The 26,896-nt window shown below is 30.7% G+C and overlaps 1 protein-coding gene across 2 annotated transcripts in view; it reads right to left on the bottom strand.

Annotated features, from left to right (window-relative positions):
* LOC107444322 (LIM domain only protein 3) overlaps positions 1–26,896 on the bottom strand; it is a 153,710-nt gene that overhangs the window by 82,626 nt on the left and 44,188 nt on the right. For both annotated transcript variants that reach the window (XM_021147362.4, XM_021147361.4), the window contains exon 2: positions 4,962–5,046. The gene's annotated coding sequence lies outside the window, so the exon portion shown is untranslated. The remainder of the gene's footprint in view (positions 1–4,961; positions 5,047–26,896) is intronic.

Below are 26,896 nucleotides of genomic sequence, written 5' to 3' on the forward strand. Positions count from 1 at the left end.
TTAATGCATGGAATATCAATTGCATTATACTTTGCCGTTCGATTTCATGCAATGACTGTAAATTCTGTGGAATGCCCAATTTTAAGCATTAAAGGTATTATATACGTTAGTTTTCGTACCTTATTATGGATTTGTTTACATTAATTTATGTTTTTTCTTATGAAATAATGAACGTCTTAGGACAATTTTACTTCTATTTTTCATCGTGCAAAAATTATTACTATCATAATTATGAGGCACGGTTTATCATTCGAGTCAATATATCGATAAATAAAGTATTGTCAGCATAAGAGACATCCTTAGAAAGGATAAGTACGTACAAATTTTCGCGATAATCATCTAAGATGATAAATGGAGATTTTCGATTACTTCTTCACGGAAGTAAACTTTTAGGGAAAATTGTGATAATGAGAGAGGGAAATCTACTTCTAATTTCCCCAGAGTTGTCCAATAATGAGCTCGTATTCCCTTTCCAGCGCAATCAACAGTTTACGCTAAAATTTGTTATAAATGAAAAAGATCGAAACGAACTAATGAGCGCTTCTGCAAAAATAGATAATTTTATGAAATAAAGTGCTTCAAACAATAGAATATCTTAAACTATTCGAGTTATTATAATATACTATGCAATTAACAACACAAACATTACTTGTTTAATTTTGTCTTGATCTCCATAGATTATATTTTATAACTATTAAAAGATAATCAGCACTTGCTTTAATCCTTCTATTACTTTCTTAATTTGAGTATTTATGTGGAATTAATTTAACCTCCATTCTTATAGAAAGAAAACTTAAGTTCTTCTTGGCCTTAATGAAAATACTTCCTAACTCATAAAATTCATTATAACTCATAAAGTTTGAAATATAGAGAAAGCATAGAAAAAATTACAGAATGATGAAAAAATAAAAATAAAAATTATTAAAATGAAACAAAATAACAATTAAAAAATTTAAAAAATATAAATAAAAATTCGGGAAAAAGTATGCATATAATCTTCTCATCAGATCACACGGTTATATCCGCAAGAAAGAGTGCTTTCTAATATTGCATCAATATACCCAACGCAAAATATATCAATACAATAGTGTGAGGAGCATTCATAAAAATTTTTGAAACAAAATAGAACACATTAAGTAATAAATATCACGTAAAAGCAGAAAATAAAATGTAAAGAAAAAACAGAACAAGACGCAAAACTAAATCTATAATGCGGGTAGCGAATTCAAATAAACTTACATGGGCAGGAAACTTTCAAGAATGATTTAAAATATTTTCTTAATAAGATTACCAGATTATAAAAAACGTTCACCCTGCAAAACTGTTTCTTAACAATAACACTTTTATGGCAGTAAAGCTGACTGTTCGTACACTGGGCGGATAAGTACTTATTGGACAGATATAATCACATGGTGTGATCCGGTTTTTCATGTGAAAACATGTTATTGCGATCACCAAAAAATTAATTAACGTTATAAAGGTACCGTTTAGTTCTAAAATATTTAGCGTGCTTTAATCTACCTGCAATATTTATTTATCATATTTGATTATTATCATTACAAAATAAATGCATAAAACTGAAACCAGTGTTTCTTTATAATTTGGTAATGCATGTCATTACCTTAACGCAACATTTTATGATAAACGAAATCGATGTTTTAGATATCAATATTATTAAGTAGCTATTTAAATTTTGGTTTCTGCGAAATTCCCTGACTTCTTTTCGCCAAAAAAAAAAAATAATTAAGCAACCGTTCTCATAGTTAATTCCTAATAACGGTTAACAATCGTGTATTCATTAATTCAATTGCTTATGCTGACTCAACTCAATAAAAGTACATGCATTTTATTTACTCTTCAATGCATTTAAAGTTCCACCGTCTTTCTAAAATGTTGCTAAAAGTGATCAGACTAAGTCCATTTATAACACTAATTATAGGCTAGTTTAGGGTTAGGGAGACCTCTGGTCAAGAACTTTAGAACAGTCACTTTTTTTCTTTTGTACCCTTTTATCGTTTTATCGTTCAAGAACTTTAGAACAGTCACTTTTTTTCTTTTGTACCCTTTTATCGTTTAATGACTGGACATGCACAGTTTGTAAAGCTGTATCGGTTAAAAACTAAATTTATGGATGGAGTTTCTCTAATAAACAAAAAAAAATTATTAGTTTTAAGTTTAATCTCAATAGAATAGAAAATTAATATGTGAAACCAAATCTATGTCAACTCAATAAAGGTTTCGGGATGTCTTGCTTGAATAATTTTTTTTAAATTTGGATGTTGCAAGCTATTCATATTCAAGGAATAAAGAAAAATTATTCTTTTGCTATCGTTGAGGCGTTTTGAGAGAAGTGATCAGGAAAGGCGCAGCCCTTTACTACTTATGTAAATTTTTTTCCTTAAATAGCTTTCAAATTAATCAAGAAATCTCACGATGTTTGCTTGAATATAAAAACAAGTATTTAAAAAAAAACTCTGCAAATTTTACTAATAAAACATGAAATCTGCTACAAATGGTTTACATTGCATTTGTTAAGTTAAATAAATTTCATTATCAAGCAAACTTTCCTTTTTTCTTAAACAATATATTTTAGAACTAATTTTACTTAAAAAAAATTTAATATTTTAATTAAAATCTTCTAATTGAATAATTTTATTAAAATACTAACCATAAAATGCCACTAATTATGATATCTTAGCATGTATCATTTTGTAACATTTCCCATGTTTTTTTTTTTTTTTTATGAAGTCTGTAAAGCAAAGCAGTAAATACAATACAATCTAATCTTTTTTCCTCTTTGAATATTTAAATTTATTTTACTCACTATTTTATAAATAAACCTATTTTATCTCAAAGAAATAGTTTTTTACAACATCACTGTAGTCAAATTCTGTATTGCTGTAAAAATATTTTTCTTAAACAGTAAATAAATATTTTAAGATTTCTTCTTTTTAAAATACCATATTAGTTTCAAAATAATGAAAACAACAAAAACTGCGTATAATTATTGTTAAATTAAAAATTTATGAAAATTGCGGGACCACTATACTATTTCATCAATAAAAAATCATTATAGCCTATTTTACCTATTTAAATTAAATGAAGGATGAAATGCAGATGCTTTAACTCTCTTTACGGTATATTTTTCATCCCATGAGTATTACCTGCAAATAAAATCTGTAAATATTTGCATGACCCCTTGTCAGAGAAATCCGTCTAGGAGGCGATTGTTTAACACCGGAATCCCTCCTCTTCATCACACTTTCCACTTACGGGACACTACTGGACGGAAGTTTATGGCCAGGCCTAAACTCCCATCTCCCTCCCCTTCCCTTCACAAAATACAATAAATCAGTTACTTTCCTCCCACCCCTGCACCCCACATTCTAATGTTGTGAAAGGGGGGGGGGGCAGTTTAAACAATGTCTTTGGCCTTCTAAACTCATGGTGCATAAAGGGTTTGTTTGGATAAAGGATTTTCATAGGGCGTTTATTACGTCACTCTCGACCCCCTTTTCTATTTCAGTGATGTGTATTTATGGTCAGTTTTAAAGTTACTACAAGAATAAAATCAATATTGATATTTATGTTGATTGATAGTGTGGTTTTCGCAATAAGAATCAGAATTTCAACGTCTCATTTTATTCTTATTTTTTTATTTTATTTATTTATTCATTTTTATTTATTTATAGATTTTTTTTTTTAAAGAAAGCATTTTTTTTCTCTTTTAGGGATACCTTTTCTTTTTGGGAAGTGACTTTCAAAAGAGTTATCATAGACATTTTAAGGAAGGTGCTTTTTTTAAGAAAAAACGGTTTGGATATTTCTTTTTTAAGTTTTGTAAAGGATACTAAGCTTTGGAGAAATTTTTTAATACTTAGAATGGGTATTTTTTAATATTTTTTTGAGTATGGGTATTTTAAACGGAAACATATTCATTAAACCTTCATTTTGAAAGATCGCAAGTACTAAATAACAAATAGAATAATACTTTCTATTTAACCAGAAGTTTAGTGGAACGGATACTGGATAACTTTGTCACTTTTTATCCTTCCCTAAAAATATTGATTTATTTATTTTTTTTCTTTTTATGGGAACGCTTTACTTTAATGAGGGCTACAAACATTAGAACATTTACAGTTTTTATTTTATTTGAAAATAAAAAGAAATACACGCAGTTTTGAAAAGTTTTTGTTGCACACTTTCATTCAAAATGCTTGCAATTTTTTTTAATTATTTAAGTTAAAAAAAGACTTAAGACATTTAAAAAAGGTAAAATCTTGATTACTTGTATCAAGATTTATTAACAAACATAACATATATGTATGGGACTATATTTTATCTGAGATATCGTAGATTATGTCAAAAAGTTTTTAAATAAGAATAGTAAAAATGTTGTAATTTTACTTCCACTTTTCTTTTCATAAAATCACGGATCATGCATGAAACAGGAACGATTTTTCCTTGTTGAATCAAGCAAAATTTCCTACTTACAACAATATGCGTACTAAAAGTATGCAAAACGGGATTGAAATCATTTAATTTTTTTAAAAGTTAAACCACAGAATACTTAACAATAAAAAGCAATGATAACGAAAATATTTTTGAGCTGTTGAAAAATATTTTTTCCCACAAACAGAAAAAATTTCACCATATTCTTTGAATTAGAACACCAATTAATTTTTAAAAAAATTATTCTCTATTTCAATTAATTTTACTATTCAAACTCAATATAAATATCAAAATGTATAAAATTTTTAAAAGACATGTAGCTGCAGTAAAAAGACTCAGCAATTCATGAAAAAGCGAAATTAGTAAAATCCATTTTCATAAATTATAACCCATACTATAAGAAGTAATTAAAAAGGAAAAAACAATATTTTTTTCCACTTTTTGAATTTTTTTATAAAAAAACTGAAGAAAACTGCATTTTCCACAAGAAATAAAAATAAAAGACTTACCTCACTTAGATAGAAACCATGGAGGTTTTTGTGTCTTTAATGCTCAAAAATTTCAATTAACCACTATCTGTTTGAATAGAAAATTCTGAAAGAAAAGAAAGATAGAAATACATTATATTTCAAAAGTTACAAAACACCTAATTGACTTATTATTCAATGAATAAATAGTTTGAAAGTCCATCAATCAAAGTTTCCATGTCAAATAGTAATTCTTTTTTAATTAAAATTTTTTTTTATATCAATTACAGAAACAGCCTGGAATTTAGAACTCATAGATTAAATTTATGAGCGCATTTCAATCTGTTTTCTGATTTTTTAAAAATAAAAAAAATTACAAAACACATAATTAACTTATTATTCAATGAATAAATATTTTGAAAATCCATCAATCAAAGTTTCCATGTCAAATAGTATTTTTTTTTAAATTCAAATATTTTTTATATCAATTACAGAAACAGCCTGTAATTTAGAATTTACAAATTAAATTTATGTAATGCTTTTCAATCTGTTTTCTGATTTTTTAAAAATTATAAAAAGTAGCAAACACAAATTTCTCAATGCTTTTTCTGATTGTCAGAAACATACAAAGGATAAATCAGACTAAAATATTTATATCCGTTTTAAAATAAATCAAAAATCGTTAACAAGCGATTCATTTCAGCAAAGTATTAAATTTTTAATAAGATTAAAAACTAGAAACAGCAATTTTTAAAAAGTTTAATTATTATTTGCAAATAATTTTTATGGGTCTCATTAAGGGAACAACAAAACTAAAATTAGAGAGTTAACGAAAAAAAGTGTAATAAATGTAACATTAAAACTTTCACTGACAGAAATGTTCAGCAAACTAAACGAATCCTGAAAGAGAATGAAAAGATTCTCTTTTGTTACACCCCCTCTCCTAAACTCTCTCCGAAATGGCTCAATTGAAAAATTGCAAGAGACTCCAGCTACTATAGTAGATTGCCGGAATGCTATTTCTTGACAAAGCCCTCCCCGGGAAGTTACGCTGCCGGAACTGTCCGGCTGCTTCGCGTGCCGCATAAGTCACAGAGTAGTCCGGCAATGAAGTTGGTGTGAAGGAATTTTTTTTCCCTCTAATCCCGGAAAATAAGTAAAGTGGCTCGTTTCTTTTTTCCCTTTTTTTCCCCTCTCTCTCTCTCTCTTTCTGTTTTCGTCTTCGATGTCATAGATTTTTTAGAACACCAAATGTGTTGCTTTGACTGAAATATTATCTGGGGGATTGCTTTTACCCCTAAAAATACTTATTTAGTAAATTCCTGGTACAGACTAAGCGGAGGTGCTGGAGTTAAGGTCGATAAAGTTTGGTGTTCTTATGGTCTAATACTGAATGTTTACTAGTTATTTATTTTCAGTAAAACTACTTTACTAAGACGTAAGTAATAGACTATATATTAACCAAAATACAGGATCCATTTAATACTCATTCACTAAAACGTAGTTACTGACTATTTATTGAGTAAACGACATTAACAAATTAATACTCGTTTCCAAGGACATAGTAACTGGCTACTTATTACGAAAGCTACATTGACAATTTAACATTTATTTGCTAGAAAATGACGGCAGACTACTTAGGGAGTAAAATACAGAAACAATTTTATGCTCATTTCTTAAGATATAGTAACAGAATACTTATTGATCAAAAATACTGGATCAACTTAATACTTATTTATTAAGACATATGGACAGACTGCTTACTGAGTTAAATACATTAAGAATTTAATGCTCATTTAATGAAATATCGTAACAAGCAATTGATCATATTACTAGAGCACGTAACTTGATAATACAATTTAGAATACTAAGTTTAACAATCGTTCACGAAGAAAAAAATTCTGGTAAAATTACCGTATGTATGACATATCTGGTAAAGAAAAAACCATCATTCGGGTTAATAAAAACAAACTATACTGTATTTAAACTGTTCATTTTGAGAGTTTTCCGTTCTTGTGGTAATGGTTTACAGGAATTTCTGGCTCTCAAAACTATAGTTCTCATTACCACACATTTAGTAGAAGCTGGAAAACTGAAAGGTAAATTTGACCAAATATGTGATTTTTATACTATGCTCTAATGCATCATAATTAAATTAACAAATTTTACCACATTTAACAATTTTATCACACATTATAAAATCGTATTTTATTGTTAATTTTGACAAAATTATTTCTAAAGTGCTTCGGTAACCGAGTTTTTAATTTTTTTTTTTTTTTTGATTTTTCCATAGAGCCAAGAACTCTTTAAATTCTACCCTATTCTGATAGTTTTTACCATACTTTTTTCTTCTCAGTGTAGTACGTATAATATTTAATACTTTTTATCAACAAGGTAACAATGCCTTTATATTCGCTTATGCTATTCTAGCATAATAAAGCATACCTTTGTAAAGAAGTGGTTTATTGAAAAAAGAAAAGTAATCTGACTTTCGGTGACATGGATTGGATAACCACTAAAACCATTATTGTTGCTACAGGAAGAACCTGACCCATTATTGATATAAATATGATTCAAGTCAGTAGTTTAGTCCTTGCCAGTAGAAAGCAGTACATTAAATTGACTAGTCATGACCAAGAATCGAACCTGATTGAGTATAGCTATTTTTAAAAAAAAACAGAATAACATAAAATGAATTTTTTCCCAAAAAGTAGTATTTGCTCCATTCTAACAATTTATTACATTAAATATTCAAACAGACAGGATTTAATTAATAATTGTATTTATTTTTACTTAAAACACATAAAACTATCCTGCTTTAACATTCAACGTATTTAGTAATTCTTACTATATATAAAAATTCAATGATGGTGTCGCAGTTTTCCATTGTTGTCGGCGCATTTTTATTGGCTGGAAAATCACGTGGTAGGATCCAGTTTTCCCTCATTAATTTCCATATTGTTTAGGTTGTCATCAGCATAAAATTAACAATAGTCGTAAAGGTATTGTTTTCCTTTGAATATTTTTGTATCCCTAATTTAAATTTATTTTCCAGTGCTGCTACTATTTGCGAGAGTATTAAATTATGGTTGTGAACTCAAATTTGCTTGAACAATACAAAGCTATAAGAATATAAATGTTATTTTAAAATATGATTACTTCTAAAATCACTTCCGTTCACCAAGAGATCTAATATTTGGGTAAAGTAATGTTTGAGAATAATATTTAGACGTGGGAAGTAGAGGCACAAGAGTAAGTAAACAGAATTCCTTTTTAGTACATATATGTTAAGTGAATAATTTTAACTTTAATCGAAAAATTGCTTTCTGCCAAGGAAAGACAATTATTGCGAAGCAGTGATCGGGGTTGGTGAGCGGCAGCGAACAGGGGGCTTAGCCCCCTAGTAGACTAATAAAATTTAACATTTTTACTCAAAGAAAAGTTTGCATTTAAGAGACTTAAGCTATGAAATTATTAGACTGATGGATATAAATTAAGGTTAATTTAACATTTACCACAGAAAAGAGACTGCCTAATGCAATTTCATTTTTTTTTTGTTAAAAACAAATGCATTTACATTACTTTTAAAATTTACAATATTAAATAATCAGACTAATGGGATTTTACTTATTAGTCAGCTTATTTTTATTAAAAACATAGATTTAGGTCACTTAAAGATTTAACTTGTGTAATAGTCAGATTAAAGTAAATTAAATTTTTTACTAAAAATATATTTACTTATGCTTTTTTAACGTTTACTGTGTTAAATAGTCATACTGAGGTAATTTTATCTTTTACTACAAATAAATGCATTTATGTTTCTCTAATATTTACCATATTGTGTAGCCCGACTAACAAGACTTAATTTATTAATATATCTAATATTACTAAAAACACATGCATTTAAGATACTATTAAATGTATTAAATAAACAAAATGGATTTACGAACACCAAGTAAAATATCTTTATTTAATTCGAAACAAACAAAATCTTTGTCGACAAAAGTTATAGACTTAAAAGCAAGTTGCATGCATTATTTATGTATTTATTTTTTACTATTTTTATAGTAATGCAAAATTATGGTCATTGCAAACTAATATCCTATTACAATAAAAGGAATCTGAATCCATTATAAAGGAATTAAATAACTATAGCATATTCACTAATATTGATGCACGCTATCTGCGAGAATATGTGATTAAACATTATTCTCCTGCTATTTAGAATGAATTAAGACCATTAGTAAATAATAATTTTCATAATAGCTTAAACAAAGGACAAATTGCAAACAAATTCATGAATAATTGTCAAACAAAAGAAGCCTTTTCTATTCTTAATGCAAGGAATGAACTAAATTTCTAATCAACCAATGCTGAATGCAAATTAAATTATTTATGCGATATTATTTTGCAGAAATCGTATGAATATCTAATTAATATCTTGATTCATTGATGAACTTCAACTTTTAAAAGCATTCCTATAACGGCGAGCAGTAACAGTTAAACGTTGCATATTTGTTATAGCTGCTGTTGAGAGTTAAGATATTATGCTGTTTAATATTGATACTAATGACTTTATTTTTTCAAAAATGTTAATAGCTTTATGGTTACAACCAAATAACTGTTTAATTCATATATGCACAATCTTTTAAATAGCAACTTTAAACGACCAGTTCAATATTAAAGCGTCAGTTAGTTCAACTTCGTTTATAAACTTGTCATTATGTATGACAAGAATAATTTTAGTTTTAGAATACAAGTTTGGAAGTCATTTCATTAAACATACATAAATTGTTCAATTTAAACGAGTTGAAATATTTAATTGCTTACTAATTACGATTTGTTGATTAATGTACCAGATGGGCAGTTCTCAAAAGCTGCGAGCATAATTAAAATTTAAACTATAAGCTCTGACAAGGTTAAATTGGAATTAATTAATAGGATTCCGAGAAAAAGATTTTTGAGTAAATTAATAATTATATCTAGTGATAAGTATCAACATAAATTTATTTCAAGAGCTACATATCAATACATGAGAAAATATTCTTTTTAAACAAGAGGACGAATTCAGTATAATCATGATGCTTACTGAGTCATTGTTCAATGCCTTGAAGCTTGCAACTAGAAAAACAAAAGTTTAAATAGAGGGTTACTTGATAATTTCTTTAACTTATGTTAGAAATACATAAGTTTTATTTAGCTGAAGGAAAAATTCTTTGAAAAACAATTTAGTATTTTGATGCTTGCCCATCAAAAGTAACGTAAGCACTGTAGATATGGATACTCAAATTTCACGAAACTTTCTTCACTTTTGACAAAATCATTTCCCGGTATATGTTAAGAGCGAACATTTCGTCAAAGTGGTGAAATAACTATCGTTGCTTTTTCGAGGAAAACATATTTCGACAACAGTAAAGAAATATTTTATCATTCTTTTTTTTCCAAGAAAAAAAAACCCGTAGTGCCTAACATATAAAACTTTTCTAATAATCACTTTATCGTGAGAACCATATAGGTGATACACACCCATGCCCGAAGCAGAATTCGAACCCGGGATCTTTCTGCTATCAGGCCAACTCCTTGACCACTAAACAAGACAGCCGGATTATTTCGTGATTTTATTTTTGATCGTCTAGTTTTCTTTCTAGTTAATGATTAATGATTTCGAATTGAAATGATTCTCAAAATTAGCAAAATATGACTCAAGGATTGCTGAAACGTCAAAAGTGAAAGTTTTATTCCTGAGAGTGCGAAACCGCGATATTATTTCAACAAAAACTAGTTAAAAGTAAATACACTAAACTTATTTATTCAGCCTTAAAATATATTTTCAAGTGTTTCGGTATTTTCTCATGTTTTTATAAAATATTTGTAGAACAAAATGTCGTTTTTTGCAAGCGAAACCTTGGATTGCCCAATTCATTTAATGTACGCAAAGCCGATAAATTTTTCCATAAGTTCATTATTTGCATGAAAAAATGCATTACTTACGTAGTGAATAATTAATGCGCATATCAAAGGTATCAATTGTATTCTGAATTAGCTGCTGTTAAAGTTACTGTTTCCAACTTTTGAGAAATATTCAGATTCAATTATCGGATCTTTTTTTTCTTGTAAATATTTAACCATCAAACACTTTCGCGAATCGAGCTGAATTCTTTCAATATTTTTCTTAATGATGATTATTTTTCACATACACTGTTAGAATTGGATTTCTTAAATTACAGTAAAAAAGCCGATAACATGAACATGACATGAATAAAAAACTATGCTTTTTTTTAATAATTTACAATCAGCATGGCTTCAAAACCATAAAAAGAAATTTAACTGGACATAGCTAGGCTTTTCGTTAAGCAATGGGCATTGATAGGTAATGGATGATGTGTGTAATAGGTAATGGATGAGTTGTGTTTTGTCAAAGGACCATGGAATGTGGAATAATTAATTTATCTGGTTGTTTCACCTATCGTAAGAGAAGGGAAATACTAGACTTTTTTTGTGTTAAGCAGCTTTATGGTGTTGCCATCTATGCGCAAATGAGAGAATCGTAATCTAATAGTTCAGAGTCACAAATTGGGGAGTGCAGGGCACTAGAAACTCTTCGTGTCATGTGTAAAAAGGGATGATAGGAATATTGTGGTGTCAACGCTGGGGCTCGAGCCCCCGGTCATGAGATTGACAGATTAGCCTTCTCGGCTATAATAAGTACCCAGCCGCAAGGAACTTAGTGGTTTCATTAGGTGGGCCGAATTGGTGCAATAAAACTCTGGTCGTTTATCTGTATCAAGTGAAAGCAGATGATAAACGATTTTTCTGACAATTAATAGTTAGAATGCCATCTCATTTATAGTTGTTTGACTTTGTAGTTTGAATACTGTAAAATAACAATTCAATAAATTGTTACTTAACTATTTTTTCCGTAAAATTTCCAATATTTTGTTGTTTCCAGAGTAAAAATTTTACTTATTACAAAAATAGTTTTAAAAATTCATAACATTGTTTACATGAATAAAAAATGATAATATTACTGTCTATGCAGGGCTAAATTCTAAAATTCTCTGTACATTAATATTTTACTAGAAGAAACAACACACAAAATCATGCATGCATGTTATGTCCTAATAGGACACAAAACAATTTTAATAACCAATAAGTTTGGTTCGTAATGCACATTAGGCAAGCATTTTACTATTTTTTGTATAGTTTCATAAATTTCCGTTTAAAAAGATTATTAGTTTAACAAATATTAACTTTTAATAATACAAACTTAATTTATATATAAAAACATATCCGTTCAACCTTAAAACCTTTCATCGTAATCGACTTGTAAATTTCATTGCTGGGGCAAAACAAATATACCCTACTACTATATTCAGAGCTAATAATTTAATTAAAATGCCCCAGGGTTCGTAAAGTCTAGATTTGGAAACACATACAAAACAATTTTCATTGTAAGAAAGAAAAGAAGAAAGAATAGATCGTACATTATCAACCGGTTGAGTTGATTCGAAAGACTCTCTGTTTCTAAGATAAGAAAGACTCTTTCTCTTGGGGGGAGGGATGAGGGTTGGGGAAGTGTAGAAGAAAAATTGGTCTCGATCCGAACTGATTGTGAGAATGCGGCTTCTTGACAAAGCTTTTTTTCGTGCTACAGTGAAGACACATTGGAGGGGGGGAAGACTGTCCTAGTAGTTCACATGCCCCATAACTCACTGAATAGGAAAAAAAAACTTTTTTTTTTTGTTTAGAACGTTTTTATTTTTGTTAATAAAGTGCTTTTGTATCCAGGAGGTTTATTGCTACTTTGGGTGTGTGAGATTGTATCACGCTTATTTCATCAATTTGTTTCTATATTTACTATGTCTTTTGCTGTAGAACGCACTACGTATGCAAGTATATGGGTGACTAAATTTTCAGTCTCATAGTAGAACTTTTGACGATAGCTTTATAAAGTAACAATTGTAGTAAGATAGAAAAAATCTTGAAATATTTCAAAAATGACATGCTATTTAACAATACTTTAGCTACTTTATTTCAGGTATTTGTTACTGAGCCTCACATATTAATGTTGCGTCAGTAAATTTTTTGTAACTAATGAAGTAGAAAACGTCATTATTAAACATCACTGTTTCATCATTTCCGATATAGTTCATATCAATGAATAAACTAAAGTCCTCCTTATCTGTGAATGTTATATTTCAATAGAATTGAACATGATAAATCATTACAACATGAATTTTTAATTAATTAGATAAACAAATTTTAGATATTTGTTATGTTTAAATTATAAATTTTGTTAGCTAAGTTTTCAAATGTCTTGCGACACAATTACATTTTCTAAATAGCGCAAGCGAAAATTTTGTAAGAAATCGCTTATTAATATTTTAGAAATAGCAAGCATTATTTTGTTTCAAAAATAATTGTTTTAAATTTATGACATAATAGTATCTATTTTAATTCAGATGTTAATTCTTTTCTTTTTTTTTGGGAACAAATTCGATATAATACACTGGGGCCGAATTCTTCCTTCTGGAGCAATTTTAAACAATCGTAAATTCTTGCTGTTCTCGTATGCCATTAAGGCAAAGGAGGTACGCTTCGTCTTGCTTACCAGTGGCGCCATCTATGGCCAAGAATTCGACTTTCATCAGACACATACGTCACAACCCATTTAGAGGGCGAACCCATTCATACATCCATCTACTGATCGTAATTTTGATCTGAAACAAAGAACGATCCATCTCCAATTCAGAACCTCCAGAAGTATGAATTGTTATGGGAGTATGGAGGACTTTTTGACCAGACAGATTTAACGAGCACCAGTCAATTGTAAGTCCTTGGAACACACACACTATTATTCTTACTTATAGATTGACAGCTGATCTGTTTAACATAGGTGCATACTTCTTGCTTTGAGAAAACAGATCATTTATTTCATTTATATAATCATTGATCATTTATATATACACTTGTGTATAAACATACATATATAAAAAAATAAATATACATAGATAAAAAAAACTTTAAATAAACGAACAGTCTTCTAAAAACAAAAAGTGTGCCCCCTCTAACCCTATGCTTCTGCCGAAAAACAGTGGTCACTGAGTAGCGTATCATACACATGTGTGACAGTCTTTTTTCTTTTTTGCAAAACAAACAACAAAAAAAAACATTTTCCGAATTAAAAAAAAATTTAATTTAATATTACTAAATTTATAAGTTTAAATTGATCACTGAAAAATGCATTTCTGTTTCAAATAGACCTTATTTAAAACGAATGCCTACTGGGGTTATTTTCTCTCAAGTGTTATCATACTGATTTAATAGCTTTTATGTAGAACTAGGAAAAAACATTTTTCAGTTTAAATTCTAATAATTAACTTTTATAAATCCGAGGAAAGTGCTAAGAGTAATCATGAAAATTTAAAATATTTATTAAGCCATGGGAGGCTCACTGGATGGAATGTTCGCCTTGCAGTGAGGTGAACCGGGTTCGAATCCCAGCGACGGCTGATCTATACGAATTCAGCCCCCAGCTCGCACCGACTACAGTGCTGACATAAAATATCGTCAGTGGTGTTCCCCAGTGAGCTAATCGAAAAGACACGGTTCACAGTAGAAGGAAGTCAAGCATCATGGACTGCGGTCTGTAAGCGGGTGGGTGACCACTTTGATTAGCCTCAGTAGGGACCGATAGTGCGCTGTATCGCTCCGCGTTAAACTGTTCTAGCCTAAAGTGCTTGACTTCGTGAGCAGGTAATTGGGTTAGCAAAGCAGGGTATTGCTCCTTTGCTCTGCTATCCTCTGCAGAGGACCAAAATTGTGATGGCAAGTCTTCGGATCATCCCGAGGGATGCTTCTCACCAATATCCCATTGTGCAGCTCTAGTGTGACGTAAGTAAAGAACCTACCATATCATCAGTGGTAGACGGATCATTGGTTAGAGTCCCCTTGTTATCAGGCCAACCATGGTTAATTTTTCGATGTTTTACTCTACATGTAACGCAAATGCTTGTTAGTTCTAAGGAAAAAGTCCTCCCCGAAAGCTAATTTCTCACACTACTTGATCCAGGGGTTCCCTTGTCTTCTGGATATGGTTCAAAATTACAAGGCTACGGAGATGAACTCTAGTGGTCACCATCTCTAAATTGGGTCGGCTGTTCAACGACGGTTATAGAATAAAATATTTATTGCTTTGCTGTTTTAAAAAATCCTCAAAAACCAAGCTATCTATATCTTAGCACATTAAAATTTTCAGACAGCTAAAGATAATCATTATGGGTAATTTTTCATAAATATTATATTTATAGGAGTATACTATTAACAAAAGTGTATTATGTGGTCAATACGCTTCTTGACCAAGCGTACTTTGGTCAAGATTAGTTTGTGAAATTGAAGATACCAGTTTTCAGATACCGAAAATATTAAATATTTAATTGCTTTTTCATTTTCTTAAATGCAGTATACATTTTACAGTTTAATTTGTTGATAAAATGTAAAATATTTAATTCGAATCAATGCACCACTAAATGGTATCATAATCAAGCTCAAAAACGGGATGAAGTTAAGTCGTTTAGATTCGGGAGCAAAACATCAACGCATCAAATATGACAGACTCCGGGTTTTATCAGTTGAAAAAAAAATGATTTAAAAGAACGCATCCAGTGAATATGTAGATTAGTGTCACTTCATTTCACTTCTTTATGGCTTCCTCCCTTTTTTTCTCAGTATGATAGAAAAAAATATTTTCGGGGATTCTATGGGGGGTGGGTGTCACCGAACTGTTGATAGTACCACCAACCAGATAAGAGAAATATGCAGAAAAAGTCAGATTTCCGCTTCAGTAAAAACTCGTCCCGCAATTGTAGCCCCGCCTGTCATTTATTTTTTGTTCCGTTATTTTATTCTAGCGGAATGGCAACACCACCACAGAGCTGACTGACGCGCGCACGGCCGACTGAGAAATGGGCAATTTGACGTAATCGTTCACATTTCCTCTTTACGGTTTTGATTTGGAATTAGTTTCTGGGGGTCGTCACAAAATTGTGCTATAGTTTGAAACACTTTTTTTTGTTAGCTTTATTAATTTTCCGTTTAAAAAAAATTGATTTTTTTAATTTAATTTGGGTTTAATATTATGCTTAAAATTTAGCTATAACTTCTTATCTTTTGAAAAACCGTCAGGAAAAAGTATATAGTTCATAAAGTAGAATATAACACAGTTTCTGCGAGTTCAAATTCATGTCGCACAGTAAAATTATTCAAAAAAATGTCTACCTTGCGGTAAACTGTCAAGTACACTGTAAAAAAATCCGTAAAAAAATTTCGATGAAAAGTACTGGTATCCTAGGTGCATCATCCTTAAAAATAATTTTACCTTACAATTCATTTTTACCGTACAATTTTACACTGTATAATTAAAGTAATAATTATTTTATTAATGTGATGCAGTGATTTTACGATAAATATTTTCGTAAAAATTACGGCAAATCAGATTGGTTTTTCTCCGCAAAATTTTACTGTAGAAAGTGGTTACATCCTGGATGCTGTTACTTCTTACTGTAATTTGATCCGGAATTTTTTACAGTGTCTAGTCTTCATAGTCTTCATAAGTGTAAAAAATTGCATGGCATCAAGCATTACTGAGGGTAGAAAATTATAACTTATAAGTAATTTATTCCAATGTGCTCAAGTTCAATCTCTTTTGGTTTAACACAAAAAATACTCAAAGAAATACAATTTTCTAGTCTAGCTAGCTACTAGGTAGCAGTGCCAGAAACTTAAATAGGAAACTTAAATAGGTTCACAGTTTTCGTCCATAAAACCCTATAACTTCCAAATTATTTGCCCAATCGTTTCTTGTTTAATGTAATTCAATTCAGTATCAAACACTACATCAGAAATTTAATCTCGTTTGCTTAGATAGCAATATTTAAGTTTTTCTCTTTGAGCCTCAACACATGAGGTCATACAACTCTTTATTCTAAACTGAAAACAAGGTACTTAAGGTTGTTTTTCGAAGCCTCTGTAGTCGCATGAAATGTTGTTTTCTGGCGAATAATATGCTATTTTCATAGCTGATATGAGTTTGCAACAGTTACTCATGATTGTTAGGTCATGTTTAGCCTATCTTCAGCGAGCGCCCCCTCCATGTTTTTTTTTTAAAAAATGGTGCAAAAAGTTGATATGGAGAAAAACCACGGTAGTGACAAAAAAAAAGCGTTTGTGGTCTAATTTTTTAACATTTGGAAACTTATTCCAATGCTGTATTATCTGGTCCTTAAAATTTGCAAAACAAGGGGAATAAGGCATTGCTTTTATTAAGGCTTTATCCTCTAGGTGAAAAATGCTGCCGAATTGGCAGTTTTTTTTTAAAAAAAATTAATGAAATTTAAAATATTTTAGCTATTAGTCTGTTCTAAGGATCAGATAATTCTTTACAGCAATCTGGTAAATAAAATTTTAAACTAAAGCTTTGCTTCAACATTCTGCTTAGTTCATTTCTGTTCTTCGAAAAGAAGATCGAGTGCGTAAAATCACATATTTAACCATCTTTTTTGTTAGTTCTAACAGTAGTGGATATTTCAAAAAAAAAAGTCTTTTCTAATTTTTTTTTCTTCTGAAAAATCTGAAATCTGGAGAAGAAAAAAAACTTAGACTTTTGATAATAGTATCGATAACTTTCGATGTAAGTATCGACTTAATGATGTTCAACAGTATTTGGTGTACAAAACAAATTTAAACAGTCGATCGGGATATATAGCCATCTAAGTTAGTGATCTTAGATTATATTTACAACACCATTTTCATCATTTTATTTACAAATCATGTACAAAATTGTTTTTAAAAAATCTGCCAAAACATCTCTGCTTAACTCTTTGACAAAGATGGGTCACTGGTGTTCCGCTTATATATTATTTTCTGACGCTTCTATTTACAAGCTAAAATATATTTTGGTGTTTTTTAATCACAAGTAACAGTTTAATAGTTACTAAAAAATTTGTCAGATTGTTGGAATTATATTTGGACTAAAATATAAAATCCAAAAATAGTTGTAAAAAATTTCCTTTTACTCATATTTAAAGATTTACCAATAATTGATTGTGCATATTAATGAAGTTTCTGTGTTGAATAACTGTTTCTCTTATAATTTCTCTTTCTCTCTTGTTTTACTGCAATTAAGTGCAAATTTGAAAAATTATTTTTGGATGTCAGCCGTGTTTGGAAAATTTTACCCTTAACGCAGAAAAAGACACCTGTGTTTCCTACTGTATTTCTTAACCATAAATTACTAAAATGCTAAATATAATGTTTCGCACTTATTTTGACCCAAATTACTACAAAATAATGAAAAAAGTATGAAAAGTATGAGTTTAATGAAAATTCTGTATCAAAGGGTTAAAATAGTATTCATACCTTACTCCTATATTTCCCTGTACTGCTCTCCTCTTTGACAATTTTTCTGTTTAAAATGCATACTTTAAAAATGATTTTAAACCTGACTTATTTTAATAATTTTATACGAATTTATTATTATTATTTTGGTCATTCACTTCTTGAATCGTTTGCTCTTCCAAATTTCCGAATCTTTTATTTTATGTTTTTTTTTTAAAGATTTCTCATATTATGAATAATCTATTTTTTTGGAAAAAAAGAACAAAATATTTTTTCACACAAAATGTTGTGGGTAGATTGAAAATATAGGACGTGACATCTTTTGCAAAACTTTTTATAAAAGTCAAGTGCTTGATAATTTTTCGCGTTAGTTTTTACGTGCTATCTTCTAATATATGTAAAACGTTCAATTGGTCTAAAGAAAAGTTAAAAAAAAGTTAAATAAAAATCTTAATCCTGATATAAATCATAACATTTTACCGAAAAAATGAAATAAGCAAAGTATATTTTAGTTTAAGCAGTACTGATCAAGGCTTAGCTTGTAATGGTTCCAAAAAATTATGACATTTCCGACACAAAATTTCAATATTGTTAAAGGGGGAAAAATAGTAATAATAATTTTCTCATGCTACTATACTCTATCTTATAATGCATAAAACATTTTTGGAAATAAATAAGAGATTTGAGAGAAATACATTGAATTATTTTATTTAAGATTAATGTATTATTATTTACATAAGAAGAAACTTTTATTTTGTAACGACTACGGTTTAAAATCCTTGATTTAAAATTAGCTTAACTCGCGTGAAGTATAAAATTTAAAAGATTGTCGTGATTTTATTCTTTTAAATTTAATTAATTATTAGAAACTGTTGAGAATATTGTTGAGACTGTATATTTATATAACTGTTGAGAGTTCATTAGAAAACTGCATCAAGTTAAATGTATTGCTCCTAATTTTTAAAAATTAAGAATATGTTTTAAGTATTACTCGTCTTTTCTTCCGTTTTCACGTTTGCTTACCCAGGATTCCCTGTAAATCCGTTTCTTTACAATTACACTACGTGAACAGGGAAACTGACTAAAAACTACACTTTCTCCGAAACGGTACGTTGCCTTCGGTTCGAAGAGTCTAGTTTGAACTTATACTAATTTCCTTATAGTAGCACTCAATATTTTCATTCGATATCATCTTCTGAAACACGAGGAAAAACTCTAGGCATTCAAATGGAAGAAATTATACACGCGAATTATTATCATTATTGTTTTTAACCTTGATAAAAAAAAACATTCTGGTGACATTACCATATGGTATAAAAATGACATTTGTAATAGGAGGAAAAGACATAATCTGGTTAATAAAACCAATTTATGCTATATTTAACGTTGTTTTTTGAAGTTCTGTTACCAAGGGGGAAAAGAAGCCATAGTTTATGTACCTTGCACTTGAAGCAATGCGATGATTTTAAACTATAGATATATATAATCTTGCCATGAAAAATTATCTGGGTTTTAGAACAGACAAATAACTAAAATATTTTAAAAGTTATTAAACTTTTTTAAAAATTGACCTAGATGAAAATTATCAAAATCACTGCCTTACCCTTGGTTTTTGAAAATTTTTATGAGCCCAGGTAACGCGGCATTGAAGTAAGTTTTTAATATTAAAAAATTAAGCTACAAACGCTTTTCATTTTTACAAAACTAACTGTGGCTTTTCTCCATATTGACGTTTTGCGCAATTTTTAAAATAAACGTAGACAGTGCTGGCTTTAGATGGGCTAAATTTGACCTATTTGTCCTGAGTAGCAGCTGAAAACTTACAGCAGTTATATAATAATAACATACATAATAACAATATATAATAATAATAATATATAATAATAATATATAATAACAATATATAATAATAATAATATATAATAATAATATATAATAACAATAATATATAATAATAATATATAATAATAATAATATATAATAATAATAATAATATATAATAATAATATATAATAACAATAATATATAATAATAATATATAATAATAATAATATATAATAATATATAATAATAATAATATATAATAATAATATATAATAATAATAATATATAATATGTAATAATATAGTAGCTAATTAATTGACAAAGATAGCCTGGTTGACCAGGCACTGGACTCATGCTTGTAAGAACAAGAGTTTGAATCTAGTCCGCCGAAGATTCTCCGTGTAGTAAATGGAAACTGGTGCCCGTTAAGTCTGTCGGGTCACAAAGTCCTCCAAGTTCAGATAACAAATCAATACCTCTGGGAGTACTGAATTGGAAATTGATCGTTCTCCGATTCAGGTCGAAATTACTGTGGACGAATGAATGGATGTATGAATGAGTCTATAAACGGATGTGACGTATGGGTGTGGTTGAAGTCGAATTCTTCACCATAGACACGCCACTGGAAAACAAGCACACTAGCTACCTTTCTGCTTTAATGGCTAATGATAATAGTAACAATAGATAAATAATTTAGGCGAGCAATAAGTTTTGCTGTCGTATTGTCGATCCCAAATTGGTAATAAAGCAAAATGCCTCATAATTATAAAATTTTGATGTGGGAATAAAAGACAGTCAGCAGATCAAACTTAAAGCAGAGAGACTATTTTACATGTGAAGCAGGGAGCTACAGATCCTGTTACCAAAGTTCATGCTTTTTTTCTGAATTCAAAAGAATTGTTTCCAGTTTGGTTGTCTTCTCAAAATAATGTATGTTATCTGAATGAACGAAAAGTCTCAAAAGAATATTTAAAAATCTGCATATTCCTTATCAAATAGCTGAATATTCACAATACATTTTCTTTGGTAGAAGAAACTCACATCTCAACACTTCCTGCAGATTTTTCCTAAGAAAAAACTTTTTTACTAATCTTGTTGACGAAGCCGGGAATTAGAGATAACACTTTCAAAATTCGTTTTTTCATCTATATTACATTAAATAATAAAGTCGAAAAAATTGTTTCCAGCTTGGTTATCTTTTCAATAATGCATGTTATCTGGCTGAATGAAAAATCTCAAAAGAATATTTAAAAATCTGCATATTCCTTATCAAATCGCAGAATATTCGCCATAACTTTTTTTTTCCAGAAAAAACTCACATCTCAACACTTTCTATAAACTTTTTCCTAATAAAAACTCTTTCTTAAGATAAACAAAAAAAAAAAATAAATAAATAAAAAAAAAAGTTGAAATCTACACTCCGATAAAAGAATTGTTTGGTTTTTTCGACATCTGCAATCTGAAAGGAAAAGTTATGATTTGTTTCGTATTCTAAGATAGAAGACTTCCAAAAGCTGTGAAAATCAGAAAACACGTTCGGAAATCCCCAAAGCGGAAAAGAGGGCGTTCTGCATATTTCCGATATCGACACAGTAACCGCCCTCCACCTCACCAGACCTAGACCCACCCATCTTTGTTACGTCACAAGGGTGTCCCACTGTCCCACCCTGGAACGGGCCAGTGAACAGTGAACGGTGAAATGACGCGTAAATAATCGTGGGACAAAAGCATCTCCTAATCTATCATTTCGCTCCAGTAGTTCTCATCTTAAGGCACCCCCACATTTTAATTAAAACTCAATCCTATCATTCTCTCTTTTCTCCCGCTTTTAGCTCACTTTTCTCTCTTGCTCTATCACACCCCCCACCCATATACTACCCCCCCCCACCACTTGCTGAAGCTCAGCCGAGTTCTGATCCAGCTTTAAATGTTCTCACTGAGTGTATGTATCTCTCCATAGTTTAAATGGGAACGCGGGTGACTACGTCTTGGTGTTTTTTTGTCTACCCCCTCCCCTCTCTATTCCAACATGTTACACTTTCTGGTGCTTTAATTTAGGTTTGCTGCTTCCTACTGTTGCGCCAAATGCCTTCGTTTTTCTACGCCAATCAATGATGATTTTAACCCTTTCGATTATACTCATACATAACTATTCGACATTTTGTTTTTGTTTTTTTTTTAAATATATTTTTTAATTTTCAGTGTGGAGTTTTAAATTATAATATATTTATATGCATGCCGGCCAGGTGGCCGAGCGGTTAGCGTGCCTGACTGCGAAGCCATAGGCTGCGGGTTCGAATCCCGCTCTGGGCATGGATGCTACTCTCTCTCTCTCTATGTATTGTCCTCTGTTGTGTGTGTGTATGATGTGTGAATGTGGCCCACCCTATAAACGGGTTTGTGGCAGTGTGGCTTGAGCAATGTTGCTCGCCTCCGTGACTTTGGTTCGCAGGTGCCCACTGGGTAACGCGAAATGAGCAACAATTCTGGCATAGTATAGGCAAAAGATTCAAATTCAGTGCCTGCCATTGGGAAAAAAAAATATTTCTATGCGTAACTTTTTTTTGAGTATAACAGACGTTCTGAAAACTTTTTATCAAGGCAAGTCATCACGCATTTTTTTTCTTCCATTGTGAAGGTGCGAACTTTTTGAAAAGATACTCCAAAACCGCGTTCAATTTTCTGTATAGCTTTTAATTTGAATTGTAAAGTTTAGAACTTTTTGCAAATCACATTCCTACAAATTTTAACAAGTTGTATTTATTATCGAGACAAGTTATCAGGTTTTTTTAAAATATTTAGTGCAATCTTTTTTGAAAACATACCCCAAAAACCACTTGACTGACTGTGTGCCATTAATTTATTTATTTTTATTTTCTTGATATTTTTTTTCAATTTCCGCGCTTCTTGAACGCGTGTTATCAATTTAAAGTTATGAACCTTCTTTACATAATGTATTTGTACAACTTTTTTATGAGATAGATACTTTGGAAGAAAAAAAAATGATAAAATTTTGTCGCTCATTTCTAAACTATTTAGGTGCTAACTATTAGGCTTATTAACTATTTAGGTTACGTTTATTTTAAAACATAATTTAAGGTTGTTTAAATTTGTGCCATTTTAGTATTTTTTTTAAAAAACTTTTCTAGAATTTTCTTTTTTACATTTTTTAATGCAAATTTTTAAATATTTTATCACTTTTATCTTAAATGTGAGAGATGAAATTTCATTCTTGGTGGTTATCCCAACTTATAAAATAAACAAGATATAAAGATTACTACTTGTAATACGTAGAATTAATGATACTAGGTATTAGAATATAAGTTTAATTTACTTATAATAAATCTGTAAATATTATCTGCATGTGATACTTAACAAATTCCTCTGCATATATCATGAGCAAAGCAGTCAACGTGAATCAGTAATTGCAGAAATGGGATCTTCACAGTGCGAAATTGCATTTTTTTACAAGAAATACTCGATCTGTCGTATTTTTATTCTAGTTATCATTATATGCTATGTAAATCTGAAGGAGAAATAAATGTGTGTCGTCACAAATCCGTCTTTTGTCATCGTAAAGAATTCTGTTCAATTATCAAAGCAACTTGAAACCCATCCATTTTCAAATGGTGAGTAATTGGTTATCTGAGAAGTAAAGTTGGAACGGACATGATGCTATTCTCTAGAAGCTGTAGAGCCTGCGTCATGGAGGCTCAGGGGGTAGGGCGTTCACCTTCCAATGAGGTGAACCGGTTTCAAACCTCAGCGATGGCTGGTCAAAATGAATTCCGCACCCGGCTAGCGCCGACCATAGTGCTGACGTAAAGTATCCGCACAAAGGAAAACGGATCATAGGTTCGAGTCCCCTTGACGTTAGTTTAACCGTGGGAGGTTTCCGTGGTGTTCCTCTCCATGTAACGCAAATGCAGGTTAGTTAAATCTAAAAGTCCTCCACGAAGGCGAATTTGTCCCAATACTTGATCCAAGAGAGTTCTCTTGTCTTCTGTGTTAGGTTCAAAATAAAAAGGATATGGAGTTGAACATTCGTTGTCGTAAACCCAAAAAATTGAATCGGTTGTTCAATGATGGTCTTAAAATAAAATAAAATAAACTGTTGATCCTGATATTCAATGCTTTTTTTGGACGACAAATGGCTGTTCCTTGAGTGATTTAATTTAATTAATTTATAAAAGAAAATAATGATGTATTTTTCCATAGATGGATAGAATCTCTCTCTTTTTTTAGCTGAATCGAACTTTTAAGAGCGAAATTTTTATAAAGAATAAAGCATGTTTCTTGCGCATTTCACTGCATTCACTGTTAAATAAATGGGACATAGAGAAGTGATTTAAAATTTGCTTATTTACAAATTGAGGACTCCATAATAATTTAAATTAATTTGCCTTTAAGACAAAGTTCCTCACAAATATTTTTTAAATGCAAAAAAAGCAGCGGATTTTTAACAATTTAATAGTCTTCAATTAGTACACAATTTGCTTACATAAAACTGAAAAGAATGTGTATTGCTTATTACTTTTTACACGAAGTCAACGAAAATATCTCAAAATTTTTAAATGTAAACAACAGCGGTTATTTTTAAAGCCAGAGATTTATGAAGAAAATTTATTATGGTTGTCAGCGATGAACCAAAAACTAATTTAAAACTCTTTACACCTTAAATAATGACTCATAAAATAAAAAAATAAAATATTGAACTACTGCTAAGACTAAAATCTTATCTCCCAAAATTAAATGTAACACCCTTATTTTAAACAATAACTTATTACGAAATTTAAGTAAGGGAGAAAAAAGCTTCATTGTTTCCTTGATCCTTACAAAAATAGTTTTTTTTTCCTTCAATCAATATACTGTTATCTAAAAACCAATTTCAGGTTCATTCTTTTTACTTAATAATAACGATACATCGAGTCTATAATCCATGGGTATTATGATCGCCTTTTATATCGAACCTCGTTAAAAAGAACTCCCCCTTCCTACTTAATAACTCGAATGTAATTAAAGGCTTTTATTGCCTATAACCGATTCAGAGCTCGGAACAGCTGAATAGTCTATTTAAGAAAGACGACCGGCCACCATTCATTGACTATTATCGCGCCGAAATCTAGGGCTGTACAATAAAGCGCCCCTGCGCTCTTGTACGCATTCGAGCAATCTTCAAGATGCGCCCCATTCACTGAGTCCACTACAAGACCAGCGACTGGGAAAACCATTCATCTGTAAGTTTCTCTTCGCGTCACTGCATCTGACGACAATGGACTTCCCCCCTTTGCCCCCACAGCGCCCCTGTCCCACAACCCCTCTTTTACAGCTTTATTTATCTCCAGCTATATATGAAGTTGTTTTGTTGAAAGTGTGCGTGTGCATCAATATCTGTTGCTTGTGCTGCAATAGCCATTATCAAGTAATGGATAATATTTTTCGTTTTTAATCGAAATATATGCTAAAAAAGTACTGACTTATAATTTATGATATTTTTTTTATTATGTATAGATTGTAGGCTAATTAAAACAGCTTTTTCAAATACGTCCTTTTACTATACGTCAGGCTAATTGAAAAAGTGCGTCGGAATTTTCGATTCAGCCTGATAGTTTTCCATCTTATTATTATCAGTCCGCAAGTCTGATTAAAATATGCACGAAGTTTTAGTCGACTTACCAGGCTTTGTTTAGACTTACCGCAAATGAGTTTTGTTCACGTGCTTAGTGCAAAAACTTATATAGTGAGCTAGACTAATTGAACAAACAAGTGATATATATTTTAATAAGCCTAAAAGTATCACTGGACTTACTGTATTAAGCCTAAAAGATGTTAAGCTGATAAGAAAATTTTGTAGACAATGACAGAGACTGATATACGAGGGTTGTATTTTAAGTAAGGGCCGTTTTGCTCTATGCACTAATAGGTGACGTCAGCGTCGCAACGAGTACTTGTATCGTGTCCCGACATTCTTTATATATCCGTAGTTGAACAGCCGACCCAATTTTGGGTTTACGACTACTAATGTTCAACTCCATAGCCTTGTAATTTTGAACCAATCCAGAAGGCAAGGAAACTCCTGGATCAGTGCCCGCAGAGGTATTGATTTGTTTTGGGAACATGGAGGACATTGCGATTCGACAGATTTAACGTGCATCAGTCACCATTTACTACATGGGGAGTCTTCGGCCGGTGGGGTTCGAACCCACGAACTCTTGGACATACCAGCCAGGCTATCCCGGCCGTGCCGATATTCTTTGGGAACAACTGTGCTCAGTTGCAGCAGTGTAAGTAAACTGTACAGTCAGTTCCGTGTCTTTAAAATGTTCAAATTTAACGAATCGCCAGCCACGCACGACTTAAAGTCAGTGATGCGTTTTTAATTGGCAAAAACCCTGTCTGCTGAATACATTCACTGGCGGATTTGTGAAGTAGCAAAATTCCCTGCTGTGCTGACAAGGAATTTTTTGTTACTCTAAGACAATGACTCTCTCCGCAGCTCAGATCCCAGCTTTATAGGACTCTTTTATTTGGGAAGCTCCATACCACCCCCTCAAACAACACATACCTTGCTCTGAGTGATTTTCATCTTTTCCCTGTATTTCAAACAACATTTTGGAGCCAATCACTACAACGATGACGAATAAGTGAAAACGGCCATAACCTCTCGGTTAACGGAGCAGGCGGCAAGTTTGTATGAAGAGAGTATTCTAAATCTAGTTTTTTTTAAATATAACTGTTTAAAAAAACTTGGCAACTAT

This window comes from Parasteatoda tepidariorum, chromosome 6, assembly GCF_982258835.1.
Source record: "Parasteatoda tepidariorum strain Cologne lab strain chromosome 6, Ptep-v5.0, whole genome shotgun sequence".
Classification (NCBI taxonomy): domain Eukaryota; kingdom Metazoa; phylum Arthropoda; class Arachnida; order Araneae; family Theridiidae; genus Parasteatoda; species Parasteatoda tepidariorum.